Source organism: Cuculus canorus, chromosome 17, assembly GCF_017976375.1.
Source record: "Cuculus canorus isolate bCucCan1 chromosome 17, bCucCan1.pri, whole genome shotgun sequence".
NCBI lineage: Eukaryota > Metazoa > Chordata > Aves > Cuculiformes > Cuculidae > Cuculus > Cuculus canorus.
The window spans coordinates 9,434,363-9,446,967 of NC_071417.1; the positions used below are offsets into that span (position 1 = coordinate 9,434,363).

The following is a 12,605-nucleotide window of genomic DNA, read 5'->3' on the forward strand; positions in this document are numbered from 1 at the left end:
AAGAGGATGTTTCTGTTTCAGAGAAATACCTACAAACTAGGAAACTTTCTTTCCCAAACCCAGCACGTCTCGCTGTCCTCCCCCAAACTACATTCCCTCTGGGACAAAACTCCTCTTCCATTTCTGTTTCCTGAACTTTTTGCACATTGAAACCTGGGGAGGCACAGAAGGAAGACGTGGCAACAGGACCCAAAGATTATATCCTGGCTACTCATCTCCAGAAGATTCATCAAAAAGGGACCCCCTCCAAACCCCTCTCCTTTCAGCAAAACTGTCAGGTTTAATTAAAAAAACAAAATGATGTAAAATTCAGAACCTGAACGCTTACTTATCCCCATTTTCTGGGGGTGTTTTCGCCTTCCACCCACCACCCCTGGTCACTGCTTGGGGAGGGGACTGGATGGCAAAGTCTGAGCTGATGCCGACCACCATCGCCCACAGCACAGGGTTGGGTCTATTCGTCCCATTGTCTCTTACGGGGAAAAAGAGTGAGCAGAACAGCATCCTTGAGCCAAAAGCAGGGCAGGATCCATCCCCCTGCGCAGCCCTTCACCTCCACCCGGCCCATGGGGTGCCAGGGGATGCTGTGATTATATTGTCACTGTGACACCCAGCCCCGACTCGGGATGGTGTCCAAGAGCAGAGGGTGCAGCTTGAACCAAAACGTGCCCACAAACAGCATCGCCCCCGCGGGGTCACTTGCAAAGGGAGAAGCTCGGGCTGAGCCCCCCCTCCACAATCATTCAGGTGGGAATAAAAGAGAAAAGGCAAACCACCCACGAAAGGGTTGGCTTTGCTGCAGCGCTAACGAGAACGCAAGGCATCCAGGAGGAGATGAATTACCCCTTCGTTAGGATCTCCCCACTTATGAGGGAAGTTTATATGAGCTCAACTATTTTCCATCCACAAGGTTCCCCCCTCATCCATCTCCTCCGTGGAGCCAGCACGGGGTACCTGCTGGTGTCCCCCCACAGCAGCAGCCTCCTGCCTGCACTGCTCGCAGCACCTGCATTTGAATTGTTCTCTCCTGCCTGCAGCAGAACTGAAAAAAAACAACATAAAACCCTAAATCTCCCTGCAGAGCCCAACCCACGGGCACCAGGGCTGCTCCCAGCCCACGGGCCATGCATCCTCCTGTACCTGCTGCCCTGGGGAGATGCTGCCCTAAACTCCCCCCTTGTCTGGAAGGGATAACTCAGCTGCCCACATCTCACCAGGTCCCAGCACTCAAGCCAGCATCCCAGAGCTGCCAGCGCATCCCAGCAGGACCTGAGCTCAGCCCAAACTCTGCAAACACACCTTTGGAAGGCAAAAAGTGACTCCAGCTCTCAGGAAAACTCCCAAGGGAGCACTCGGGATGCTGTCCCGAGGAGAGGATGGCAAAGAGGGGCTTGCAAACTCACCCCATTGAAATCACAAATTCTGAGCCATGAAAAAAAAAGGCACAATTTTCTCAGGAAGGGGTAAAAACATAGTTCCCATCCTCCACTTTCTGCTCTGCAATATTGCAGGGGTTTCTCCTTCAGTCTCTGAAGAGTCAGCGGAGATCTGAGGATCACCTTTGCTTTCCTGATAACTTCCAAAAATACAGGCAGATAGATAGATATAGAAAAGTAGTGAAGCACGTGGGGTAATTAGTGCTCTGCTGGTTTTGCACAGCAATTATTCCCATGCCAAACCAGAAGGCTCCGATTGACAAGGTCAGTTAAATAAGCAAATTGTTCCTTTCCATCCCCACTGCCGACTCCACGCTCTGCACTGCAGCAGTGAATTCCTGCCGGAGATGGAGGGTCCCACCACTGCCAGGGGGCTCCCAGGGCTGCACGTAGATTTAATGGGAGCCCTGGAAGCACAGTAATTTTTTGCCAGCACCCATTTCTGGGAGGCACAGGCAGATAAGGGATTTATCCAAGGTCACATGGAGCAGGATGGACACCCTGGCCCCACAAAGAATAGGAGGAAATGCTTCTTTCTTCCTCGCAGAGTAGAGCGATCGTGGGCACTTCAGCCAACAGGGAGGAAAACTCCTTCCTCCAACTAGAACTTTCTGCTAATAATAGAGAGGCTGTGGGTGTTTTGCTTTGTTGCGGATGGAGAAGAGCCCAGGGATGGCTCCTGAAGGAACACACAAGCCTTTCCCTCCGCCTATAAATAATAGATTGTGAAGATCTACTTTGCATTACTTCCAGCAACTACTCTTGCTTGTCCTACTGCTTGGTTCTGCATTTTTAGCGCATAGTAAAGAGCAAAATAACAGCTTACAGTGGCTTTTTTCCCCACACTAAATCCTCGCTCACCAGCAAAAGGATGTGGCAATCCAAGTTGTGATCAATGGGATGCAGCAGCATGTAGTTAATGAAATGGAACTATCCCAACCTAGGAGGATGCTGAGACCTCCCAGGATTTGGCTGTCCTCAAAGGGTCCCAAGACCTGCTCCCCCAGGTCCCTCCTCTCCCCACGTGGCGCTGGCTGCTCCAGGTTCCTTGACTGCAAGCGGAGGTCAAGAGGAGCGAGACGGTAGCTCCCGCCGGCGTGAACAGAGCGCATCCCGAGCAGAGCCAGGAATAGAAGTGAGGTCTTAATTTTTGGCCTTAAGGAAGAGCCACATGACTCTAATCACGCTGCTCCATTACTTCTGTATGACAGAGCCCACGAATTTGATCATGCCTTAATAAAAAGGGTTTTAACATCTTCCATGAATCACTCTGCCTCTCCCCGAGCCGTCGGTGCTGCCGTCCCGTGCACAGACATTACTTGCTCTGAGCCAAGAGATGCCCATTCACGGGCCCATCGCCAGCACCCGAAAGCTGGCAAATGCCGTGTCAGCGACCGGCAGGTGCCCCTCACCCTCCAGCAGCCCTGAGCGGGCAGGGAAAGGCAGCAGGAGCCCCCCTTGCCCCATGAGCACCACACGGGACAGAGGGTAACGCGTGCCCCAGGCAGGACCCAAAGCCACCGGGAGGCACCCACACTGCCACCACCAACCAGGCATCTGCAAAGAGAGAGCGTTACCGAGCTGCCCAAAACCATCAGTTTAGCCATCTGGAAATAACATAGCAGGGTATAAAACAGAAAAATCAGTATTTTAAACACTCCCAGTGCACTAATCAGTTTTTTTACGGTGAGCTCAACATTTCACACTCAGCGGTGCCTGCAGAGATCGTCTCCACCAGCAAAGACACTGACACAGGCAACCTATTTCTACAGCCTTCTCAGCTCTGCAATGCAGCTTTCTTAAATATTGAATAAGTCTGCTGCTCTACACCACCTGCCAGTGCCAATGATGAGGTAATTTTTGCATTGACAAAGCCTAATGCGATTAATCTGGTTTGAAAGAGCAGGTTTTAGAGCCCGTCCATTCACTCGACAAAACACACTTCCAGGCAAAGCATCAGCAGCGGCTTGTTATTCACAGCCAGTAGCCAGACCCCAAACAAATAACCCAAACTGCTGCTCGGATGCCAAGCGAGAGATTATTTCTGTGTGTCATCACCGAACGGGAGGTTTTGAACTCAAATGGATCCAACCATCATCCTCTGTCAGGCTAACAGGGTTTTCACGCCAGCTCTAGGTCCAGCCTGGGCATGGGAGCCAATTTCTGCTCCCCACCTGGATAGCAGAGCTGGGGATGGGGAGGGAAAAATAGGATGCGAGCATGCGGTCACCTTATGGGGCTCCCCAGCCCCACACCCAGAGAGAAGGGGGACATATTTTGGGGTGATAAGGACTCAGTAGGAACCCCCAAAGCTGAGCAATGAGAAGAGCAAATGCAGAAGCCAGAGTGCGCTGGCAGTCCCAGGATGGGACCCACGCCTCCTCACCTCTCAGCAGGCACACGTGTGCCCAGACACCATTTTTAGGGGACATTTGCAACCATCTCATGAGTCTGTCTGGGCCGGATTCTGCCCTTCCCTCTCTGCCCCAGCACCAGGGCTGGTGCGCGGCACCCAGGAAAGCTGTGCAAGCCACAGGAGACCCCAGTGCCAATGAGAGACCTGACAGACGCTGTATCCCCAGTGCCCAGCTCTGCCCTGAGCATCTCACAACATCCAGGCTCTTCCTTTCCCAGGAAAAAGAGCGCTCAGCACTGGAGCCATGTACACCCCATAGCATCCCCCACAGCATCCGTGCGTGCCTACAGGGACCACGGGGAGCAGGCAGCACGGTGCTCGCTCACCTCCAGGGTCAGGCAGGATTTGGTACAACTGGATTTACCTGCAGGGATGTGGGAAGGTGTAAATAGCCCCGAGCCAGCTGTATAATGCTGTAAAACTATGAGCAGACCAGACGGAGGGGCAAGAGGATGGCTCAGCCCCATAGGGTCCCACGCACAGAAACTCCCTCAAATCCCAATATCCCTGGACAGCCAGCATCCACGCTTTGTATCACCTCAGATGCAAATTGTTTTAGAAAGTTCAAGCCAAATTGGGCAAGCTGTTTCATGGAAACAGGCCACGCTCAAGACTTTCCTTTAAAAGAGAAAGGAGAGAGGCAGAGCTCAGCTGGAGAAACGCATGGAAGTGGCAAACTGAAGCTGCTTGGCTTGGAGCCACCCACGGACACCTGGATAGGTCTGGCATGGGGACACGGGACCTTATTATTCCAGGTGAAGCACCAAGTGACTCCGGCCACTGCAGCACACGCTGCCCGTGCTCCCATGGGGACACAACTGCCCAGCAACGCTGCTCTGGTGTGAGATGGCACAAAGTAGGATCAGACCCCACAGTGCAGAGCCCTCTGCCCACATCACTGCAAAGCAAAGGTCCTGAAAGTTCAGCTTTCAAGAAAGACCCTGAACTGGGAAGCCCTAAACCCAGGTTGCTTCCTCCGTTATCCTCATGCCAGACCCTTAGAGGCAACTGAGGCTCCACAGCTTTCCAGGCCAGCTTGGCACAAGTAGGTTAATTAATGCTAAATGTGGCCACACAGATAACCGATGGGGATGGCCGCAGCCCATAGGAGACAGCGATACGCAGGTTGGTGACACACCAGAAATGCAAAGCAATGAAAGCCTTGGCCATCCTCTGGTGCCCCAATCCCACCGCTGTCCCCGCAAGCCCAGCTGGCGGCAGCACCCATTCAGCCGATTCCAGCTCCCCGACACACCAGATGGGACTGCTGCGGCCCAGCACGCTGCTCAGGAGCACGGGGCACTCGCTCGTGCAGCACCCAGGGGAGCACGGGGCGGCTCCTGCCTTCACTGCCCTCCAGCTAAATCCACACCACGATGCCTTTGGTTTGGCCAATGCCTCTGCTGCCTTTAAATTCACATAAGGTGCCGAGATATGCCTTTTCTCCTCCTTTCCCTTAACTCCCAGCTCTCTGTCATCCTCTAGACAAAGATCCATCCCAAGGTAGCCAAGCAGCAGCGCACAGTCAATTTTATTTAAGTGGCACATTGACATTTCCTCCAGCAGCTCCTTCACAAACCAAACACTGTTATGATGCTGTCACAAGGATTTACTCCCCTTGATTAATTGCAGGAAAGACAACAATAGAAAGAAAAAAAAAATCATTTCTAGGTTTGTACGACTCACCCGTGGCTGCTGGAGCTGAGGGTCTCTGTCCAGGTGATGCCCGAGCGCACCGCGAGCATCCCCGGTGCTATTAAATGCAAGGGAGGCATTGCCATTGCTCCTCTCGATGCAGCAGAGCTACTCCGAAGGCTGCTTAGCAACAGATTGCTGCACCGCTCCAGCACACCCAGCTGGCACGCTGCCCTCAATTCGGGCACCGCTGAGGACAGAGCAAGCAGCCGGAGGTGCCAGGGTGAACCAGACCCATCAGGGATGCTGGCAGGAGGGTGGCACAGGGACCCCCGCGCAATGACAGCGGCAGCAGCTGAAGAAAGTTTAGCAATGTGAAAAGGCAGAGAAGTACCCACCAGCCTGGCGATGCCAAGCGTGCTCGGAGGCTGAAGTTCCGCTCGCTGCCAGGAGCGGTTTCCCAAAGGCAGGGATGGTTTCCTCAAGATGTCCCAGCAGTGGTTGAGGACCATCACACTGTACTGCAAGAGCGATAGCGGCAGGTGGGCACCTGCATCCATTCCCAGCTCAACAACTCTGGGCAGAGGATGCAGCTTAGGGCTGCACACCTGCCCTCGTCGGGGGCAGCAGGGATGCCCAGGAAGGGCAAATGCAGAGGGGTCCCCTGGCACTGCAGCTGATCCTCCCAAGAGCCCAGGCACCGGCAGAGCGGAGCACACAGCTGCCCAGCTCAGTGTCTGCACCTCCTCAGATTGTAGAATCCCTGGGCTGGAAAACGCTTTGAGATCCTAAAGCCCAACCATACCCGTCCACTACTAACTCATATCCCTATGCACCTCATCTACCCATCTTTCAAATACTGGGCTCCCAACTTCCCCAGTCGCTCTTCCAGCTCCTTCCTCACCGCACACATCCTCGTTAAGCATCTGGTTTCACGCAGCCATCGCTGCCACACTGGGCCCAGAGCGCAGAGCCTGTACCCACCTCCCAGGGCTGGAGGAGAGCGATGCTGCTCAGAGCCACGCAGGTACCAAGAGGGACAGAGCCAGGGCATCTTCCAGCGCATGGTTATGAACCATCATGGTCCTTAACCCCAGCCACTCCCCGGTCTCCAATTTAATGAGGAGAAGGAACTAATCAGGCTGGCCTTGGGGCACTGCCTCGGGGAGCAGAGCTCTTCTTCCCTGCCCAGACCTTGAGTGCTCAGCTGGGACCACATGGAGCCATTCATTACCTATTATCACTAATTACTAACGACTGCAGTGATGTCTCCAAGAGGGATACCTGCCAGGAGGCAGGCAGAGGACACAGGGCTGGGGCCACGAGCAGACCTGGTGAGCTGGCAGAGGGTCTCTGCTTCCAGCACAGCTCCTAGGACCTGTGGCAGGCGAGGAGGACCATCTCATTTTCAGGTTGCAGAGAAAGTCCCTCAAAACTTAAGCACAAAATGAGACTCCTGAGCTGTGAGTCACTTCACCCTTCCTCAGCAGTTTTCCTCCCCTTGCCCTTTCCCAGACCAGGAAACATCTAACACCAGCACACACATACCCACAGAGCCACAAAGGTGCATCGCGGTCCTGCAATGGACTCCCAGGTTTCACCCTCACTGCAAAGTGCTCCACAAATAAAATGTGCTTTTTCCACATTCACCACGCTTCTTGGCTCTCCTCAGGAGCCAGGGCAGTGCAAAAACCAAAACTGCAAAGGAGAAGAAAGCAGAACAGCAGGCTGGAGCCAACGCCGAGCAAAGGATGGTGTTTGCATCCCAGTGGGTTGCTCTTAATGGAGTTGATGGGTCTGATGCAGGGGGGCTTTGCTGGAAGTCCTCCTGCAGACCACGCACACAAGTGATGGCAAAAAGCTCCCACCGCATCGCATGGATATGGCACAGCTCTTCCAGAAGCAGCTGCCACTCGCCTGGCTGCGGGGCTGCTGCGGACAAGCATCACCCACCCAAGGCTGCTCCCCTGGGGGATGCCCAGCAAAGCGCCCGTGGGATGCTACAGCGATCCCCAGTTCCCCCTGGGGTCTCAGACCCACAGCTCCGCGTATCCCAGGCTGATCCCCAGGGAAGGGCTGATCACAGATCTCCTGTGTCAGCCCCTACAGCAAAAGCGAGCAGCTCGCTAAATCCCTACCAGATGAATGATGCATTATCAAATAAAGCCCAGAATCACAACATTAACAATATTTATTTTCAGGCTAAGCTGCAGCCTGGGCTTTTGATACCAGTAATTAAAGCAAATGGTTCATCTGTTATCATTGTTGCATCCCTAGAGCAAACCGTCCAGGTTTTGAAGCCTTGTATTATCCTTTTTTTTTTATTATTGCAGTCTCCTGAGAATTCGGGGCTGGGGGGGGGGGGGGGGGGGAAGGAAGGGGGGAAATCTGGCTGATGCACACACACTTTTTAGATGCCAGGAGTGGTGTAGCATGGACCGAGCCCAAAGCAGAGCTACATTCAGAGCAGCCACTTTGCTCAGAGCTTTTTAACAGTGGAATGAAGAAATCTTAATTGCTCAAAGACAGATTGCTGCTCCAGTTTATACTTGAAGCGAGAATTAATACAAAGACTCCAGCAAGAAAGATAATTAGGTCCTCCCTCTGAAGCAGCCTGTCCCTGGGAACAGCAGCTTTAGCAGCCTCATCCTATTTTCCGAGGTGTCTGGTTTTGTCTCCAGGATGTTTCAGGCTATAACTCCAAGTAGCTTTTTTAATGCCATTTGCAACACTTTCACCCGTCCTGGGAAAGGAGCAATGAAGGCAGCTGCTAAAGCCCTTGAGCAAGCCCTGAGCCGGGCAGTGATGCCCTTTCAGAGACCCGATGGAGAGCAGAAAACCCAAAGCAACTTTGCGGCACCCTCTCCCCTCTGGGGGCAGGATGCTCTCTGCACCCCACCGCTGCCAGGCACCCAGGGAAGGGCCTCATCTCCCGCTGCTATCACAGCTCTCTCTCTTAGCACTCCAGAAGAGCAGCGAGAGGCAATTTCAGGAGCTTAAAACCCCCAAATGCCCAATATGCTCAAAAGTTGCCCGCACAGGGCGAAGCCCAAGAACAACACCCCGAGCATCCTTCCACCCGCAGCGGGAGGGGCGACGCTCGCTCCGTTCACACGCCGGGCACCGGCTCCGGCCGCTGCCCCCGGGCTCGCACGGGAGATGCAGCCCTGAGGAGCCCCCCCAGCCTCCCCCCGAGCCCCCGGCCGCTGCCCCTTTCCCCGGCCGGCACTGCCTGCGGGCAGGCGAGCAGGGGGCGAGCGTTGCCTTTCGCCGAGCATCCCCGGCGCTGCATCTCGACTGCTGCCCATCCGCAGCGCGGACCCCGGGGCTGCAACCCGGGACGGCGGAGCGGCAAGAACCCCTCTCCCTGCCTCTCTCCCGGCTCTGGGGGGTGCCCAGAACCCCCTTACCTGGCCGGAGTCCCTCGGGGCCGGGGTCCTGCTCTCCCCGCGCTCCGCAGCGCTGCCGGAGCCCAGCCCAGCCCAGCCCGGGGAGGGGACACGGGAGGGGCCGGCCCCGTCCTCTGCCCGCCCCGGGTGCAGCCCCTTCGCAGCCCAGCCTCCCCCTCACCCGACACCCTTCCCTCTCCATCGCTCCTTCACTTCCTCCGTCTCCGCTTTTTCCTCCTCCCCAGCCCTTTTCCATATTCATCTCCCATCCCTCCCCCTTATCTTACGCCACACTATCCCCTCTCCATCTCTCCCTTCCCCCTTATCTTATCCCACACCAACCCTCTTCAACTGTCCCTCTCTCGCCTTTTTTCCTCCTCCTCAGCCCTCTCCCGTTCCATCCCTCCCCCTTATCTTACCCCACACCATCCCCTTTCCATCTCTTCCCTCCCCCTTATTTTACCACACTCCAATCCCCTCCGTCCCTCCCTCTCTCACCTTTTTCCTCCTCCACCACCGTCTCTCATTCCATCCCTCCCTTTATCTTACTCCACACCATCTCCTATCCATCCCTCCCTCTCATTTTTCCTTCTCCCCAGCCCTCTCCCACCCTCATCTCCCATTGCTCCCCCTTATCTTACCCCACACCATCCCCTCTCCATCTCTCCCCTCCCCCTTATCTTACCCCACACCAATCCCCTCCATCACTCCTCACTCCCTCTCTCACTTTCCCTCACTCCTCTTCCTCCTCCCCAAGCCTCTTCCATCCTCTCTCCCGTCCCATCCCTCTCCTTATCTTATCCTACACCATCCCCTCTCCATCCCTCCCTTTCTCACCTTTTTCTTCCTCCCCAGCCCTCTCCAATCCCATCCCTCCCCTTATCTTATCCCACAACATCCCCTCTTCACTCCTCCCTATCTTGCCTTTTCCTTCCTCCTCAACCCTCTCCTATCCCTCCCTTTATCTTACCCTATCTTACACTATCCTCTCTCCATTCCTCCCTCTGTCCCATTTTACCTCCTCCATCCTCATCTTCCATCCCATTCCTCCACATCCTTGGAGGACACAGCAGTGTTTTGAACACACACACAGCCTGGGAGACACCGGGCTTTGGGCATCTCCCCACCTGCAGCATCAGCCAAAAGCTGTGGGAGCTGCCTACCTGCCTGCCTGCTCTCCCTCTCACTGGGGTTTCAGTTCCATGGACTGGATTTTAAGCAGCACAAGAGATCCCACAACCTGGTAGCCCTCGCTCAGATTAATCCAGAGCCCCACGCCCAAGCAGAGCACACACTGCCTCTGGCAGAGCTCTACAGTGACTTCAGCACTGCTTGGACCTTTAGGAAAGCACTGATCCTGCCTGCAGGGCAGATACTGCCAGGAACTGGGAAAGCAGGTGATGTAAAGCACAGAGGGAACCTGCTGGCTTCATAAACTGAAAGGGACAGCAGTGTGAACCCACGCCCAGGCACCACTTCACATCCCAAGCCAGAGATCTCCAATCTCCTTCCCCCGCGGCAGGGACCATACAGAGGGTGTGGGACTCAGCTCACAGCTGGGAGTGAGCCGCAGCCAGGCTGGGATGGAGCCCAGCTCACTGGTGTGCTCTTCTGTCAAGTTCATCAGCTCAGACAGCCCCGTTTTACCCGCTTTCAATATTCCGGTAGGGAACTGTAGCACCCTCAGGCTTTCAAGACTCTCCAGATCTCCTGCCAGTTGTTCCTGCATCATCTCCCACCAGGTGAAGGGAGGTGGACAGATCATCTGCCGGCAGGAGGGCATCAGTGCTGGCCTCAAACCTCAGCATGAGTGGGCGAGGAGGGAAAGTTAATAAAAAAGTTTGATAAAAGGATGCTGTGAGATGAAGAGGAAGGGGTAGGACATGGCCTCTGCGAGCAGGAGACCAACAGGCTTTGAGCGATGCTCAGCCCCTGCCAAGGATGCGATGCCTGACTCAGGGAAGGAAAGTTTCTCATTCCTATAGCTGGAGGTCATCATTGTTATACAAAAGCTTTCAAATCAGCTGCACGTCGGCATTTCATGAAATCCTACTCTTTTTTTTTGTCTTTAACAAGAAATCCCTGAAGAGACAGAAATCCTTGAAGGATGGAGCACGTTTCTGCCTTCAGCAAGGAAAGTATTCCACCACTCAAGGTTGAATGGTGATTGGCATTCATCTAGATGCTTGATGGACACCGTCTTCTCTTCCAGGCTCAACAGTGTATTTTTATTTAGTGAGAGAAAGCCTTGCTTATGCAAAGCAGTTAGAGAGACAAGCGCAGTACTTTCAAGCTGATGTGTCTTGACACCTTCCTTGGAGATTCACAAAAAAGCAGCAGCATGTGCAGAAATTTGAAAATCAGATCTAAACCCCGCTTTCCGGAAAGGAAAAAAGCAACACCTGCAAATCTCTGTTCTGAATACCTGTCACCTTCGCTCCCTCTGGTAGCCCATCTTCTAAAAATAAAAGAGCTGGTTGGATTTTTCTTGAATTATAAATACATTTTGGCAGTCTGGCATCTCCTGCAGGAGATCAAAGCATGGGAGTTTTACATATTTATTTCCTCTCAGGTTTATTTTTACGTCTGCAAGCCTCTAATTCTCAAGGATCCGCTATGTTTCCCCTTGTAATCCGACTCAGCTCGCAGGCAAACACTCCGTCTACCCCAGAGCCATCCTGCCCAGGGGCTCGGCCATGGCACCACGCACTGGCAGCTCCTGCCCACACGTTCAGGTTCAAGTGGAGAGGAGAAACTCTTGGAGGTTGTCAGGGTAGAGCAGCATTTCTCTCCTTGAGGTGGCAGAAGCTCAGGCTGGGTGCGCCCGGGGCACCACTGCATGGAGTGAGCCTCCATCCCTCAACACCTGCGGTCTTGGGTTTATTACATCAGCAACTCCCACTGGTTTTAATCACAGAATCATAGAATCACCAGGTTGGAAAGGACCCACTGGATCATCGAGTCCAACCATTCCTAACACTCCCTAAACCATGTCCCTAAGCACTTCATCCACCCGTTCCTTAAACACCTCCAGGGAAGGTGACTCAACCACCTCCCTGGGCAGCTGTTCCAGTGCCCGATGACTCTTTCTGTGAAGAATTTTTTTCTGATATCCAACCTGACCCTCCCCTGGTGGAGCTTCAGGCCATTCCCCCTTGTCCTGTCCCCTGTCCCCTGGGAGAAGAGCCCAGCTCCCTCCTCTCCACAACCTCCTTTCAGGTAGTTGTAGAGAGCAATAAGGTCTCCCCTCAGCCTCCTCTTCTCCAGGCTAAACAACCCCAGCTCTCTCAGCCGCTCCTCGTAAGACAATTGTTCTCCAGCCCCTCACCAGCTTCGTTGCTCTTCTCTGGACACGCTCCAGAGCCTCAACATCCTTCTTGTGGTGAGGGGCCCAGAACTGAACACAGTACTCAAGGTGCGGTCTCACCAGTGCCGAGTACAGAGGGAGAATAACCTCCCTGGACCTGCTGGTGACCCCATTTCTGATACAAGCCAAGATGCCGTTGGCCTTCTTGGCCACCTGGGCACACAATAACTCAGGAATAAAACCAAACTCTTGGCTACAGACAGCCCCAGGCATCGAATCAGGACCAGAAGCAGATGCAGAAGCAGCAAAGCTGGGCTCCGATTCACCTCTAACCGCCTCCTGTCCCCAACTTCAGCCGGCGCCAGGGATGGAGCTGAGGATGGAGCTCTTTCCCCCAAGGTAGGGTGGCCGCGTGGGCACTG

General features: G+C 54.3%; 1 protein-coding gene across 7 annotated transcripts in view; it reads right to left on the bottom strand.

Moving 5' to 3' along the window:
- RPH3A (rabphilin 3A) overlaps positions 1–12,605 on the bottom strand; it is a 69,972-nt gene that overhangs the window by 27,838 nt on the left and 29,529 nt on the right. For 5 of the 7 annotated variants that reach the window (XM_054082449.1, XM_054082452.1, XM_054082451.1 and 2 more), the window contains exon 1: positions 8,898–9,032. The exons of 1 other annotated variant lie outside the window; for it this stretch is intronic. The gene's annotated coding sequence lies outside the window, so the exon portion shown is untranslated. Of the gene's footprint in view, positions 1–5,538; positions 5,642–8,897; positions 9,033–12,605 lie in introns of those variants that run through there. One more of the 7 variants, XM_054082447.1, reaches the window with a different exon arrangement.